Below are 16,780 nucleotides of genomic sequence, written 5' to 3' on the forward strand. Positions count from 1 at the left end.
AGGCGGGGGGGGGATATTTTGGTGGCGTTGGGAGCTCAGCTGTCTTTGCTCCCCAGCCTGGGCCCCACCCTTGCACATTCGCTGGTGCTGGGCGGCCTGCAGCGCTGCTTCACAGCCTTCCGAAGCGTTCCATTCGGTTTGGTCTGGTTCCTCTGCTGGGATTTTCAGGCCAGGATGTGTTTTTATCACTTCCTATTTTTAGCAATTTATTAGTCGGGGAGTCAACACCCAGCCTGTGTTGGGCTTCCTAAATTAACAGGTTGGCACTGGGCACAGGAACGCCAGGCCACGAGCACGCGTTTCTCTACTGTCGGTAACTGGGGATTATCCCTTCATAAAGAGCTGTTTCAATCCCTCTTTTTCATCAGCACACTACGGAACAAAGAGATCAGCTTTGACACATTTAAACCTAATGCATTTAAAAATATTCTCAAGAAAGAGAAGAGCCGTACAAATTTAGGAAGTAAGAAAGGGCAGGAACTTGTGCTTTTCGGAATTACTTGCTGACACTGCCAGGCAGTGGAGAGGGCCCTGCTCCCCGGCTGAGCCCTAGTCCTTTCACTTCTCTTGGTTCATTTCGCTGGCTCAGTGAACTTGGACGAGTCTCTTCCCCTCTGGGCATCTTGTTCATGAAGCCCTACTTGACACTAGGCAAGAGCAAAACCAAATGACTTCATGAAGTCTTCTCCAGTACTATCACCGGTTGCTCCTTGAGAGGGCAAACTACTATTTGCAAAAGTACCTGGATTCCTCTGGGGTCCACAGGCTCCCAAACAAATCTCATCCTTACCTTTTCCTGGGTGACCTTGGGGAAGTTACTTAACCTAAATGAAATGGACATGACCTGTTTCTCAGTAACATTAGCATCTGAACGGTGGTAAATAAATGTCAGTCTCTTTCTCCTTCCCAGCAACTTCCCCTCCCATCCTAAATTAACCTGCAGTCACTGGCACCAGGGAATCTAGTGGGTGAACCTAGACACAACTTAACTAGAATTTCTCAAGGGTTTAATGGAGGGCTGGAGTCCATTATTGTTTTTATGTTTTGCATTGATTTCATGAGAGACAGATATAGAAAGAGAAATAGACAGACATCCCCAACGGGTCTTCATGCCACTGACTCCCCCCTGTGCATCATGGGTGCATATGTGCTGGGTGAGGACAGGGAGGACTCAGGAAGTGAACCTGGAACCTTCCCATGTTGGTCCAGTATTGTAGAGTGCTCTGCCACCCCCTGCACCATTGACTTTGCCCAGTATTTTATTTTTAATAACACTTCTCAACCCCCCTAACATAAAGAATCTTGTATTCTAGACTTGGGGAGCTTTCATTTTTGGTAATAGCTGTGAATAGATATCAATGTTCTGATGGATGATCGTTTTCAGAGACTGATAAAAAGTTTCACATCATTTCATTCTGTATAGAATTCAAGGCAGATTAGCAATGCAGTGAATCCACATACTTTTTACTTCAGAGCACACTCTCAGTCTTTTTGGTGGATTTGAGGCCTGAGAAAAAAGGAGGCTGTCCAAGTTTCTGAATCTTTCTCATATTGTGTTGGAAAGTCCACAGATCCATGGCATTAGTATTTAGAGAGGATATATAGTTTTTCCTTTATGAAGGGCTTCTTAAAGGTCATAGAGCAGACTGTGAAATTTGTATTTCTTGAAAAGTCCTTTTTTTTTTTAATACTAAGTTTAATTTCACAGGTGTAAGGATTTATTCAGCCCACAGTGTAATTTTTGTATGTCTCAAACCAGGGCATTTGTTTGTCATTGGATCGTATACTATGGTAACAGGTGACTTCAAGAGTATTTGCTCACTGACCTATAGAACTAACTGGAAACCTAGGGATTTGAGGTGGGAAAACACAACCTGGTCTTTGGACACTCAACAGTATTATGATCAGTTTTATCAGTGGATGCTGTGTATAGTAGAGTTTGTTTTTGAAAATAGACAAAACTGGGACCAGCAGTTAGCAAAATGCCTATGTCGCTGGACTCCCATGTAGTCGACCATGGTTCGAGTCCCTGACCCAGTGGCTTAAACTCACGCCGGACACGTGTGTATGTGTGCCCAAGATCCCGAGAGGAGAATGGAGGAGAAGGGACTGTGGCGTGGCCATCCCCCCTGGGGAGTGATTTCTCTCTTTCTATCTCTCTGTCTCTGTCTGTCTGGCGAGCACACGTGCCCTATAGTAAAAACCTCTCCAAAAAAAAGAAAATAGACAAAACTTTTTACTCTCTATTAACGTTGTGAGTGATAATACCACTATGACTATTTAACATTATCAGAAGCGCCATTGTGGATTGAATACTATATTTTCCTTTTTTAAAAGAATTAATTTATTTAACTTTAGTTATTTATTCATTTGTTTATTTCATTTTGAACTGAGAGGGACAGAGTAAGAGGGAGATAGAGAGAGAGAAATTGAAAGTGAGAAAGCAAGCCGCCAAGTCCAGGACTTGAATAAACCACAGTCAGCCACATGAGAATCCAGCACCTTTAACCTGCTGGCCCCCACTGTATTTTTCTAACACTGAAGAAACATGCATTCCTTTAACAGGTCCTTGCTAAGTACCTACCACACCTAAGACCCATGTGCTAGGCACTTGGAGTACAGATAGCGAACCCAATGATTCTTTTTTTTTGGAGAGGTTTTTGCTATAGGGTGCATGCGCTCGCCAGAAAGAGAGAGACAGAAAGCGAGAAATCACCCCCCAGGGGGATGGCCACGCCGCAGTCCCTTCTCCTCTGTTCTCCTTTCGGGATCTTGGGCACACACACACATGCGCCCGGCATGTTTTAAGCCAACGGGCCCGGGACACGAACTGCGGTCGACTACATGGGAGTCCAGCGACAAAGCCATTATGCTAACTGCTGGTCCCAACCCAATGATTCTTGTTCTTACCAAGTTCATTTTCTTGTAGAGAAGACAGCGGTTAATCAAATAATCTTGCAAATGTAAGGTTACAATTTTTTCCCTAGGATAGAGTCTTAAAAATTGTTTGGCTAGAAGGCATGCATACTTAAGTTGTGGCTAGACCTTGCAAAAGTGACTCCCTAAATGACTCCATCAGTTTACATTCCTCCCACAGGGCCCATTTCTCCACACACCGGTCAGCATGGCTAATGGCAATCTGTATTAATTTGAGAACCTGACAAGTCTCTGAATTTTTTGCCAATATAATGGACAAAATTGTACCTTTTAAAGATTGCATTGCCCTGGTTGGTAATCAGGTTGGTAATCTTTTTACATGTCTATTAGCACGCAGGTCTCATCCCATGATTCCTCCCTTAGTGGGTTTTCAGTCTTAAGTTTGAACCCATTCTCCTGGAGGGTGTTCAGAAAGAAGATCCCTATCTTTTTCCCAACTGAAGAGCTGACAGGCTTCCCTAATGCGGAGCCTTCAGTGGTGTGGTGAATGAGGTTGCTTTTGACAAAAGTTGTGAAATGTAATGACGGCGTCTGTCATAATATGAACAATCTCTAATTTCTACTTACCATTCCCTAAGCTCTATGTCTTATAAATCACACCCACTTCTGAATTACTTCAAAACATTGCATGTTCTCTTCTAGTGAATGGTATAATTAGCTATATTATGTCTCTCTAGAAAGTTATATTATGTCCCTTTAAAAAAAAATTAGCCAGTGTGTGATTGCTTATGTTCAAGCAGATGTTGAGGTAATGAGGTAATTCTCCTTTTGTCTTTTTCGGGGCTTTAATTTATTGGACTGATTGACATCTTTAATGCACGGAGAAATGGCAACTTTGGCTACTGTTTCCGATGCATATTTCGCAGCTAGTGAAGTGGACATTTCCCTTACAAAACATCATTCAATCTGCTCCCCCTTCAGAATTCTCTTGGAAAATGATAGACTTACTTCAGAATTTGTTTAAGGTGCATGATTTTCTGTGTAATTCACTCAACCCCCATGCGTTGAATATTTATAGCCAGGCACTGTGCTAGGCAGGGGGGGAGAGAGAGAGAGGGAGAGAGAGAGAAAAAGAAAGAAATACAACCTGCCCCTGCTGCTGAGGAAATCCTATTCTTGAGATGGGGCAAGCCTGCAGATTCTGGAAAGCATCAGTTTGGCCTAGTGTGGGTCCTGGTTTCAGACCTTGGGCCGGGCGGGCAGGTCGCCTTGATTGGAAGACCTTTCAAAGCCCAATCGATTGGAGTGATTGTGCAAAACAGAATGGAATGCCCCTACCAGAAGGGAGGATGCAGAGTGGGCAGACACAGACAACAGATGTCTGCCAAGCTGGTCAGCATCATAATGTCATTTGAAACTTGTTGATGAAGTTTTGAATAGTCATTGGTACTTAATAGTAAGGATGGTCTAATGTAAGAACAAAACAGCATGAATAGAAACCTAAGAGTTTTGGGCTATTGTTAGGCTACCACTGTTTAAAATAAATTTCTTATGATAATCAATTTAAAGCAAACTAATTTTTTTTTCTTTTTCTTATTGGGCACGTGCGCTTGCCAGAAAGACAGAGAGAGACAGACAGAAATCACCCCCCCTTGGGGGATGGCCATGGCGCAATCCCTTCTCCTCCATTCTCCTCTCGGGATCTTGGGCACGTACACACACGCGCCGGTGTGAGTTTAAGCCACCGGGTCTGGGTCTTGAACCGCGGTCGACTACATGGTTGTCCAGCGACATAGCCATTATACTAACTACTGGTCCCTGCAAACTAATTTTTTTTCATCTTTAGAATTTGTATCATTTCCCCCAAGATTATTCAGAGAGTGCATTGGGTTCAGATGGAAATTTAGTCAAGCTTATTCTTAGAGCCAAATTCATAATCAAAAGATGCTTCCAGTAGTCCCTTGACATTTGGCCAGAAAGTAGCTACAGCGTTATTTTGACAAAAGGGACCAAAGACATGACCTGTCACAATGACCATATCAGACTGGAAAAGCTGAAGCATGTCAACCTTGGATGTATATGAAGTCAGGATAACTTGGTTTGGAATTAAATGGTTGCTTTGGTTTCAAGCAAAATTTGGTTTTACACCAGTGGGGTTTTTTTGGAGATGTTTTTGCTATAGGGCGCGTGCACTCGCCAGAGAGACAGAGAGAGACAGAGAGACAGAAAGCGAGAAATCACCCCCCAGCGGGTATGGCCACGGTGCAATCCCTTCTCCTCCATTCTCCTCTCCGCATCTTGGGCATACACGCACACGCCCCCAGCATAAGTTTAAGCCACTGGGTCCGGGACTCGAACAGCAGTTGGCTACATGGGAGTCCAGCGACAGCCGTTACGCTAACTGCTGGTCCCTATACTAGTGTTTTTCAAAGTGTGGTTCAGGAGCCAACTCTATCAGAATCAGCAGGTACTTAGTAAAAACGCAGTTTCCTCCCCAAAGAAGGTGAACCATTCAGCATGGGTGAACCATTGCTGAAGAGACCCCAACTAGACAGCTCTCCCAGAAAGATACTCAGCAACCTGGGCTGAGGTACCACATCTTCTAGTCAGAATTGTTTTTTAAAAATAATTATTAATTTAATTTAATTTATTATTATTTTTAAAAATTTTCTGTAAGGCATGTATTCTCATGAGAAAGAGACAGGGGGCAGGGAGAGAGAGAGGGAAAATGAGAAAGCAAGCTACCAGGCCTGGTACTTGAACCACAGTTGGCCATGTGGGAGTCCAGCACCTTAACTGTCACATCACTTGCTGGTCCCAGAATTTCACTGTTGACTTTCATTAGCTAGGTGCATCTTTTTTTTTTTTTTTTTTTTTTTTTTTTAAGATAAAATAAACATATGCTCATAGAAAAGATATAGTCACGTGCCAGTTTGCAGAGGGGATGTGTTTTGAGAAATGCGTTGTTAGGCAGTTCTGTAGTTGTTCAGACACCATAGTGTTCTTACACACCTAGGCTGTTTGGCATTGCCTTCTAATGTAATACCACCATCCTGTATGCTGTCTGTTGTCACAGCGTGTATTTACACACCTAGGCTATAGGGCATAGCTTTATAATCTTATGGGACCACCATCCTGTGTGCTGTCCGTCACTGGCTCAGATGTCATTATGTAGCACAGAGCTGTAAGTGGACAGGTGAAAAGTACTAGAAGTGTATAAAGTGGATAAGTAATTACCTGTTCCATCCAACTCATTGCTATAGGGCGCTTGCGCTCGCCCAAGAGATGACAGAGAGACAGAAAGCAAGAAATCACCCCCCAGGGGGGATGGTCACACCGCAATCCCTTCTCCATTCTCCTCTCAGGATCTTGGGCATGCACGCACATGCACCCGGCGTGAGTTTTAAGCCACCGGGTCTGGGACATGAACCACGGTCGACTACATGGGAGTCTAGCAACATAGCCATTATGCCATCTGCTGGTCCCTCATTTTCATTCTCTTAAGGAAACTTTTAGATACTTTACGTATCGCAGCCCTTTGAAGGATGATGAACTGTACTAATATAAATAAATGATAGTTTAGGTGCCAGCAGGTGGTGTGGTGGTTAAGGGTGCTGGAGTCCCACATAGTTGAGTGCAGTTTGAGTCCCGAACCTGGTTGGTTGCTTTTTCACTCCCCTTCCCTCTGTCCTTCTCTGGTCAAATTAAAATAAATAAATAATAAAGTTAAATAAAGTAATTCTAAAAAATATAATAAATAAATAAATGATAGTTTAAATAAATATGGAGAAGATGCAACTCTCCCATGATGAACAATTCCAAATAATTATTATTTTCTTTTTTTGGAGAGGTTTTTGCTCTAGGGCGCGTGTACTCGCCAGAAAGAGAGAGACAGAGACAGAAAGCGAGAAATCACTCCCCAGGGGGGATGGTCACACCGCAATCCCTTCTCCATTCTCCTCTCGGGATCTTGGGCACACACACACACACGTGCCCGGCAGGAGTTCTAAGCCACTGGGTCTGGGATGCGAACCGCGGTCGACTATGTGGGAGTCCAGGGACATAGCCATTACGCTAACTGCTGGTTCCTCCTCTCAGGATCTTTTTTTTTTTTTTTGAGAGGTTTTCGCTATAGGGTGCGTGCGCTCGCCAGACAGACAGAGAGAGACAGAGACAGAAAGCGAGAAATCACTCCCCAGGGGGGATGGTCACACCGCAATCCCTTCTCCATTCTCCTCTCGGGATCTTGGGCACACACACACACACGTGCGCCCGGCGTGAGTTTAAGCCACCGGGTCCAGGACTTGAACCGCGGTCGACGACATGGGAGTCCAGGACATAGCCATATTGCTAACTGCTGGTCCCAATTCCAAATAATTTTTGTAGATATTCTCCCTTAAAGAGATATAGCATAACTCCTGGATCCTTAAATATGGGCTGTGCGTAGTGACTTTCTTCCAAAGACTATGTGGAAATGGGGAAGAGGTCAAAGTCAAGACAAACATGACTTGGGCTACTTGATCAAAGTCAACATCAGCAGTGCTAAGTCATGTCGATAGTCTATATCCTTGATACGATGTGATGAAATGACTTTTTACTTTTGTGGCCTTCCCCTAAAAACCTATAAGCCCAGTCTACTCATAAGAAAAGCACCAGACCAATCCCACTTGAGGGATATTCTACAAAATACCTGACTGGCACTCCTTGAAACTGTTAAGGCCATGAGAGAAGAACAAAGTTTCAGAGACTGACATTGCCAAGAGATGACAAAGAATATGTGGCAGCTAAATAGAATGTGTTCTCCTGAATGGGATGCACAAGCAGAAAAAGGACGTTAAGAAAAAACTAAGGGGCTGAATAAAATACAGACTTGCGTCTATAACAGTATGTTGTTTGGCCAGCAGATGGCATGGCAGTTACGTTGCTAGACTCCCCCATGTCCAACCATGGTTCAAATCCTGGACCCAGTGGCTTGAAATTCATGCAGGGCATGTGTGGGTGCATGCCTAAGATCCTGGGAGAAGAATGGACGAGAAGGAATTGCAGCGTTGCCATCCCCCCCTGGGTGGTGATTTCTCACTTTCCCTCTCTCCAGGGAGCATACATGCCCTATGGCAAAAACCTTAAAAAATAATAATGTGTCACTATTGGTCAACTAATTGTAGCACCATATTAATGTGAACTGTTAATAATTGGGAAATATAAAGTAACTCTTCATGTAGTTTTGCTGTAAACGTAAAACTTAAAAAATTAAAGTTTATTGAAAACAATAAGGCTGCTACCTAATTGCACATGTGTCTATTGATATGTAATTGCAGTTGTAGGAAGCATTCCTTTTAGAAATTCAGTTTTTAAATTTGCAAAAAAGGGGGCCGGCAGGTGGCATGATGGTTAAGGTGTTGGACCGCCATATGGCTGACTGCAGTTCAAGTTCTGGACCTGGTGGCTTGCTTTCTCACTTTCCCTCTCTCTGGTCAAATTAAAAAATAATGACAAATTTAAAAAGTAAATAATTATTTAATAATAAATAAATTGGCAAATTATATATATATATATATATCATAGTGTACAGAAAAACTATTTCAAAGTAGAATTGTTGGATCCAATTGTTGTGCTTTAGAACTTATTTTGTAAAGTTGTTACATAACTAGGCTTTGCTTTAAAGTGTAGAAGGAACACAATTTTTTTTCCTACTTATCATGCTGACTACACATTTTACACATTAAAACTTGAGTTTTGAAATTTCTGTATGATACCACAAAAAATAATACATCAAGATTCTTTTATGTGCATGATTTTATTTAAAATCTTCTAGGCACAAACTTGGGTATGACATATATATATATATATTTTTTTAAGTTAATATGACCTTTTTGGGGGAGAGGTTTTAGGTTTGCAGAAAAATGAAGCTGAAAGCATAGAGAATTCTCTTATACTTCCTCGCCTCCCCACCTTCCCTTTTCCATTATGATTGACATCTTGCCTTTATTAATGCAGTATATTTGTTAGAATGAATACACTAATACTGGTACATTGTTAGATGCTAAAGTCCATCATTGACATTAGGATTCACTTTTTGTGTTTACATCTAAGGGTATTGACAGATAGATGACACCTGAATCACCACTAAGTGACAGACAGGATAGTCTCACTGCTTGAAGGATTGCTGTGTTCCACCTCGTCATCCTCTCCCTACCTTTCAACGCCTGCCAGTCGCTCATCTTTTTATTGTCTCCGTAGTTTTGTCTTTTCCAGAATATTGTGTAATTGCAATCAAATAGTATACAGCCTTTTTAGACTGACTTCTTAGACTTAGCAGTACACATTTCAACTTTTCCCATGTTTTTGTGTGACTTCATAGCTCATTCCTTTCTTTTTATCATTGGATAACATTCCATTGTATGGGTGTACCACAATTAGTTTGTCCATTCACCCATTGGACAACATCTTGGTTGTCCCTGAGTTTTGACAACTCTGAGTAAAGCTGCTATAAACATCTGCAGGGTACTATTTGTGGTAACGCTGTGGCAACGCATAGACTGTTCTGTGGTCCTACTATTCCATCATAGTCTTGGTGAGCCTCGTCCCCTGGACTGTGACCTTCACAACCTCTCAGTCTCCCCATCCCCTGAGTGAGACAGGGAGGCTAGAGGGGCCGAAGTTGGGTATTTTCCTTTTCCCAAGTCTTGTAGGCTCTAGTAAAGTAGTCTGTCTTGAGGGCACGCTTGGTTAAGAAGAATAGAATGTCCTGGCATATTTCAGAGTGGCTGCTTTTCTTCTCCACCTGCCAAAAGGAGAAGGGAAATTTTTTTCTGATCTTTACTTATAGGGTTCCCGGAGATAAAACTCATGAAAGGTTGGAGTGCTCCGAAACTGCCATCCCTGCTACATCCCTCCATTTTAACTCGCAATCTTGGTCACTCTGAGTCTTTTGTCAGGTATAGTTTAGGTTTTCCTGTCAAGGAGTTTTCCTGTCAAGGCGTTTTCTTCTTCTGGACATTTACTGTAATAAATTGTGGCCTTCTACATTTTTCTACAATGGGGGTGGGGGAAGGATAGTGGTTTGCCCTGTGATCTCAGTTCTCACGGATTTAAGAAGGGATGTTGATTTTCAGTCTGTTCTGCTATTTTGTTGTTGGGAAGACAAAGTGATGACTTATATGCTCCTTACACGCTAGACTAGAATTTAGACTCATATAGCAATATTTAAAGATACTCAGTTTTCTTCCTTACTGTTGGTTAATTTGAAGTCATTAATATAGTTTCGGAGAGTACTTCTTAAACATCATTAATTCATTAACACTGGATTGTGTGTTCTACTCTGTAGTGAGCGAATTTCAGGTTTGACATCATTTCTTTTCAGATATGAAATCCGTCACCTTTGTTTTGTGATCAGGTTTTGCAGCAGTGTTTTCCCTGGCTTTTAGAGTGCTTTAATTAACAAGTGAGGTATAAATGACTTCTCTTTCCACTCTAGCTTTAAGAGGAGGACCCACTGGGATGTGTGCAGAAGGGAATCATGCCCTAATTGAATGCCATCTTTTATGACTCATGTCCTCATTTCCCATTAGTAAGAGACGTTTCAAGGTTCCCTGAGTCTCAAAGATACAGACTCAATGAATGGGAATCTACATTAGAAGATCTCATGAGACAATGTTTTTCTGGTTATATTTGATGGCTATTTAAAGCTTCATTTTTTTTTTAGGTGTCTTGATGGTACCATATGATGGAAGAGATCCTGTTAGTATGAGGAGGAGAGTCTGAACTCTTTCATGATTTGCTAATGTGAAGACCCTGATGTATTCTTCCATAATTTAACACATATCTATCAGATGTCCTCTATGTGTCAGGCATTGTGCTAGACCTGGGCCTCTGGGTGGGTGAAGACATAGTCTTGGCCCCAGAGGGTTGTTTCTGAGCTGATGCTTTAGCACATTGGACATGCTAATGCACAGTGATGTCTTTTTGCATGAATAACTTTGAGAATCAGTAGAACGATTCTGCCTCCAACATTTCTCACTGTGGGATTTGATTTCTCTATGCAGTTATGTGTCTTCATTTGTAAAATGGGGCTGTTCTTATTTGCACTAGTTGTTTTGCATCACAGATTTTTATGAGCCAGTCAGTCCATCCACCATTCAGTCATTCAACCTAGGCATGGATTCTGTGCTTGGTAGTCTGCTGTGTTTAAGGCATATCACAATAAGCTGAAGAGGAGAAAAATGGACCCACGGGCAGATAACTTGCAATGTTATATGTAGATTCTCGTATAGAGATATATAAATAGTATACTCCGGTGGTATATTAAAATGTAAGTGCTGATTTTGCCTGTGGCATAGGGAAAGGCTTTTTGGAAGAACTGGCTTCGAATTGTGTAGAAAAGGAGAAAGTAAGGAAGACGGGAGGGGAAGATAGTGCAGGTAGAGGGAAAAACATTAATGAAATAGCTTAGGTGTGAGAGGTCTTGGAATATTCAGAAAAGCACTTGGGCATTGGGTGTGATGGAGAGGGTTGTGGCCTCTGAGACTGAATGGTGGGATTCGTAGGTTGTGAGGCTAACCTCTTTGGAGATTTTTAAAGAATAAACTGAAATAGCCAGGTTTCTTTGTCAATATGTGACTCCCATGTAGGGAATGAATTTGGGATGGAGGAAAGCTAGAGCTAGATAGTTGGGTTTTATCATTATTGAGGGTCGGAATTAGGGCTGCTGAGAAGGGGGAGTTGGGAGAGATGTATCTTAGAGACCTGAGAACTTTGACGATCTTTGAAGAGGGAGGAAAGTGATGATGCAAGGGTGAGCCTCCAGGTCCAGTTGGAGAAGCAGATGGATGATAACACCAGTGAAAAGAAGCTTTCCAGTAGGAAGTAGGAAGTTTGGGTGACGAGGAGTTGATGAGCTCACTTTCTAATGTCGAGTTGAGGTGTTTGCAACGCATCTGGGCAGAGATACCCAGGCTAGTACTGGCTAGTAGAGCTTCCTGCTGTGTTCTGTGTTCTGTGTCCACTGTCCAGTATGGTAGCTACTAACCACGTGACTTTTGCAACGTGACTAAAGCAATTGAGGAAGTGAATTTTACATTGTATTTAATAGTACTGAAATGGAATAGCCACTTGTATCTAACGGCTACCATATTGTACAGTACGGGTCTAAAAAGTGTTGGTTAGAAATTCTGGTCTGGAGAGAAGGCAGCACTGTGCTCTCGGGTCAAAATGGCGAGCAGGCCGGCCGTTTCAGCATCAGGTCAGTGGCTGGATGGTATTTGAAAAATAGTATTATAATGCTGCAGGAACTGGGGTTAATGCGAGATGATACGGTATATGAGAATGAAAATGTGAAGAAAGCCAGAAGAAGACTTACTGAGAACCTTCATAATGACAGGCTGTTTCTCATTAAGAGAGCCCTGGCCCTGACTGTGAGACAGCAGGTCTTGCCTAAGGAGCAAGAGAGAAAATCCAAGGAGAATCATTTCTACCTTGAGCTATTTCTGAAAGAGGGTGTTCGGGAAAGAAGAGAGAGAGGAGTGGGCAAAGAAGTAACTAGGTTGCAGTCGTGGATGCGGTTGTTCTTAAGGTATTTTTATGAAGTTGGCATCAAACCTGAAAAATTTAATTTAAAAATAATTTGGTCAAAAAATAAATAAATAAATACTGGTCTGGAGCCAATGCTCCGAGAATGGCCTTTAGTCTACTGAGATTGAGAGGTTTCTAAGGAGGCTGGATTTTCAACCCTGAAACCAACAAAGTTCCAGCCAAACCCTGAGTGTCCTTAACCCTAGCCATAATTACTATTGGCTTATAGTTTTGAACTTCAGATGTCAAGTTTTTGAAACAATAGGTCTGTGACTAAACAGTAAGTCCTCCGGGCTGGCTATGTTGTCGTTTGCAGTTTGGAAAGAAGAGTCCTTTTCTTGGCATCAGGGAGTTAGAAAATAGAAAGCCGGTGTGATTCTTGATACTCTCCTTATTTTTGCCACCTCTTCTTTCCTTTTCCGTTCTACATTTTTGTGTGATGGTTCTCTACCCTGGCTACACATTAGACTCACTTGGGGGGGGGCTCACTTCCAAAGAAAACCATGGATACCCAATCCCCTCCTCAGGTTAGTTAAATCAGAATCTTGGGGTGGGAGAGGCTATGTGGAGAGGGGGCTAGATGTCTAAATGGTTTAGAAGCTCCCCAGGTGATTCTGAGGTGCAGCCAGGATTGAAAGGCATAGCTCATGGGGCCAGCAGGTGGTATAGTGGTTAAGGTGCTGGAATCCCACATGGCCGATCACGGTTCAAGTCCCAGAGGCGTGAGACTCATGCCAGGCTCATGTGCGTGTGTGCCCCAAATCCCAACAGAAATGGGGGAGAAGGGATTGCGGTATGTCTATCCTCTTGGGGAGTGATTTCACACTTTTTCTCTGACAAGCATACATGCCGTATGGCAAAAATCTCTCTCTAAAAAAAAAAAAGAAAAGCACAGTTCACAGATTCTCTTCCACTTTCCAGCCACCTTTCTTTACTGTAAGAAACAGATCTTGAGCTCTTTCCTTTCCTTTCATTTGGTAGAGGATAGTAGTACTCTGGATTTTTTTCATTCTGCTGTCTTTTTGATTGTGGAGGACAAAATAAGCCTGAGACTAAGGGCACTTAGGGAGCAGCCTAAACTCTTCTATCTTGCTCACAGGAATCGATGTACTTTTCTGTATTAATACTAATAATAACCATGACTAGCATATGCTGAACACTTTACATGTCTAAACGTTCTTATGTATGTTGACTCGTTTACTCTTTTTTTTTTTTTGCTATAGAGTGTGTGTACTTGCCAGAAAGACAGAGAGAGACAGACAGAAAGTGGGAAAGCGAGAAATCACAACCCCCCACCCCAGGAGGTATGGCCTCGCCACAATCCATCCTCCTCCATTCTCCTCTTGGGATCTTGGGCATGCATGCATACACACCTAGTATGAGTTTAAGCCACCAGGTCTGGAACTCGAACCATGGCCAACTACATGGGAGTCCAGCAACATAGCCAGTACGCCAACTGCTGGTCCCTCATTTACTCTTAATAACAATAATGTTAGAGATAAAGCATTATTGTTCTTATTTTCCAGATGAAGACCCTGAGACTCTGATTCACCAACTTGTCCAAGGTCCCGTAGCCAGTAAGTGCTCAGGCAGGGATGAGGCTGCCTTTTTAAATCACATCCTCTGTGACTGTGCTACAGCGAGATGCGTCCTCCCTGCAAACGTGACAGAAAGGCCTCCCGGCTTGTGTGCACCTTCATAGGGAAGAGAGTTGGCCACATTTCTTTCTTCTTTTGTGTTGGTTAGTCCAGCATGCGGAGGATCTCTCTCATCAAATCACTTGAGCTATGCCAGCTCACTTATTTTTATTTTTAAAGTTTTTGCCGTAGGGCGCGTGTGTTCACCTGGGTGGAGAGGCTGGAGAATGTGAGAAATCACCTCCCGGGCCATGATGGCCATGCCACAGTCTCTTCTCCATTCTTTTCTGGAGAATTTTGGGCCTGCATGCGCACCTGCCCAGTGTGAGTTCCAAGCCGCTGGGTCTGCACAGTCATGTGAGACCCGGCACCTTAATCTACATGCCTCCTGCTGGCCCCACAAGCTTTTTAAAATGTACAAACTGTGAGCCAGTTCTGAAACAATAAGAAGGCTTTCTTAGCAATCCTTTTGTAGTGCCAAAAAGAAGTATCTAAGTAACATGGCTTTGCCAGTTTTGCTAAAAATATGCATTTATAGTCACTGCGAAATATATGTATGTATGTATATATGTGTGGTTGTGTGTGTGTAAATGCTGTTTAAGGCAGTGGGCTTTTTTTTAAACTTTTTTAAACTTTGTTTTAACTTTTTTTATTTTATTTTATTTTTTGGAGAGATTTTCGCTACAGGGGGCGTGCGCTCGCCAGACAGACAGAGACATAGAGACAGAAAGCGAGAAATCACCCCCCCAGGGGGGATGGTCACGCCGCAATCCCTTCTCCTCCATTCTCCTCTCGGGATCTTGAGCACGCATGCACACATGCCCGGCGTGAGTTTTAAGTTTCCGGGTCTGGGAAGCGAACTGCGGTCGACTACGTGGGAGTCCAGCGACATAGCCATTACTGCTGGTTCCCATGTTTTAACTTTTTTTTTAACTTTAAAAAATAAAAGTAAATTTTTTTCTTTCGTATTCCATTTCTCTATTACCAAGTAGTTGAATTTTCTTATACTTTCCCTTTCCTTTCTTTGTTCTTTGTGCTCACTCTCTCTCTCTCTGTCTATATATATGTATATACACACACACACACATATATATATACACACACACACATAGTTACATATTTTTGTGGTTTCCATTAAAGTATGATAGATGAAGGGTTTTTAATTATTGTTTTTCATAAACACCCATTAATTGGTAATTGGGAATTGGCAGTATTTCATCTACCTTCTATTGGCATTATAAGAACATATTTTAAAATATTCTGTGTTAAAAGAGACTTTACAGCCATAATCCAGTGTTTTAAATAGAAAAGAGTTCTTAGTGTCAATATGAGATAATTTTTAAAAGTAGGTCACCAATAATAGAGATTTTTTTGTTTTCATTTTTGTTTTTAAATAATTATTTAATTTTATTTATCTTCATCATTACTTTTTAATTGCTACAGAGCATGTGTGCTCACAAGAGAGAGAGAAAACAAGAAAGCAAGTTGTTCGGGACCAGCAGTTAGCATAATGGCTATGTCGCTGGACTCCCACGTAGTCAACCGCAGTTCGAGTCCCGGACCCGGTGGCTTAAAAAAAAAAAAAAGAAAGCAAGTTGCCACGCCCAGTACTTGGACTGTGGTCTGCCATGTGGGAGTCCAACGCCCCAACCACTATGCCACCTACTGGCCCTAGTAATAAAGTTTTAGATCTATTTTTATTTTTTTCAGTTTCATCTATACATACTTCAAAATGTTGAGTAACCTAAGTCAAAATATCTCAATAAAATATATGTTTATTTTTTGAAGTAGTATTAGGTATAGAAGTAGGCTTTGAACTATGGCTATAGATTATCAGATGATGTAAGTGAATATTTGTAGAATTTCTTACTTAGTTCTTGTTTCTTTCTTTCTTTCTTTCGAAGAGGTTTCTGCTATAGAGTGCGTGCGCTCACCAGAAAGACAGAGAGAGACAGAAAGCGAGAAATCACCCCCCAGGGGGATGGCCATGCTACAACTCCTTCTCCTCCATTCTCCTCTAGAGATCTTGGGCACGCAAACACATGAGCCTGGCGTGAGTTTAAACCACCGGGTCTGGGGCTTGAACCGCGGTCAACTACATGGGAGTTCAGTGACATAGCCATTACGCCAACTGCTAGTCCCTTTCGTTTCTTTCTTTTAAACAGAGAGGCATACTTCATTGATATTTAAGCTCCAGTGGCTATCTAGTTTATACTCAGGGATTGGCATGTGTGTGTGGAGGGGTGTTGATGGAGATCTGGAGTACACAGGGCTTTACTCTGGTCAGTCAGATCTTTTCTGTTGAAAACAATTTTGTTTTTTTCAGAGAGAGATTTTTGCTATAGGGCATGTGTGCTCGACAGAGAGAGAGAGAGAGACAGAAAGCAAGAAATCACCCCCTGGGGAGGTGACCATGCTGCAGTCTCTTCTTTATTATTCTCTTGGGATTTTGGGCATACACGCACACATGCCTGGTGTGAATTTAAGCAGCCAGGCCTGGGACTTGAACTGCAGTCCACTACGTGGGAGTCCAGCAACGTAACCATTACACCATCTGCTAGTCCAGAAAGCAATTATTTTTAAAAGGGCTTTATTATTACATGTATACATTCACCTTTTTTTTTTTTTTTTTTCCTCTAGGATTCGTGTGCCAAGGCAGAGAGAGACAGAGGGAGGGAAAGAAAAATCACCCCCAC

General features: G+C 42.3%; 1 protein-coding gene across 2 annotated transcripts in view; it reads left to right on the forward strand.

Moving 5' to 3' along the window:
- The window catches only part of SHTN1 (shootin 1), a 122,976-nt gene that overhangs the window by 464 nt on the left and 105,732 nt on the right, over nucleotides 1-16,780 (forward strand). The window lies entirely within an intron of this gene.

The sequence above is a fragment of the Tupaia chinensis genome, unplaced genomic scaffold (genome assembly GCF_000334495.1).
Source record: "Tupaia chinensis unplaced genomic scaffold, TupChi_1.0 Scaffold000069_1, whole genome shotgun sequence".
Taxonomy (NCBI): domain Eukaryota; kingdom Metazoa; phylum Chordata; class Mammalia; order Scandentia; family Tupaiidae; genus Tupaia; species Tupaia belangeri.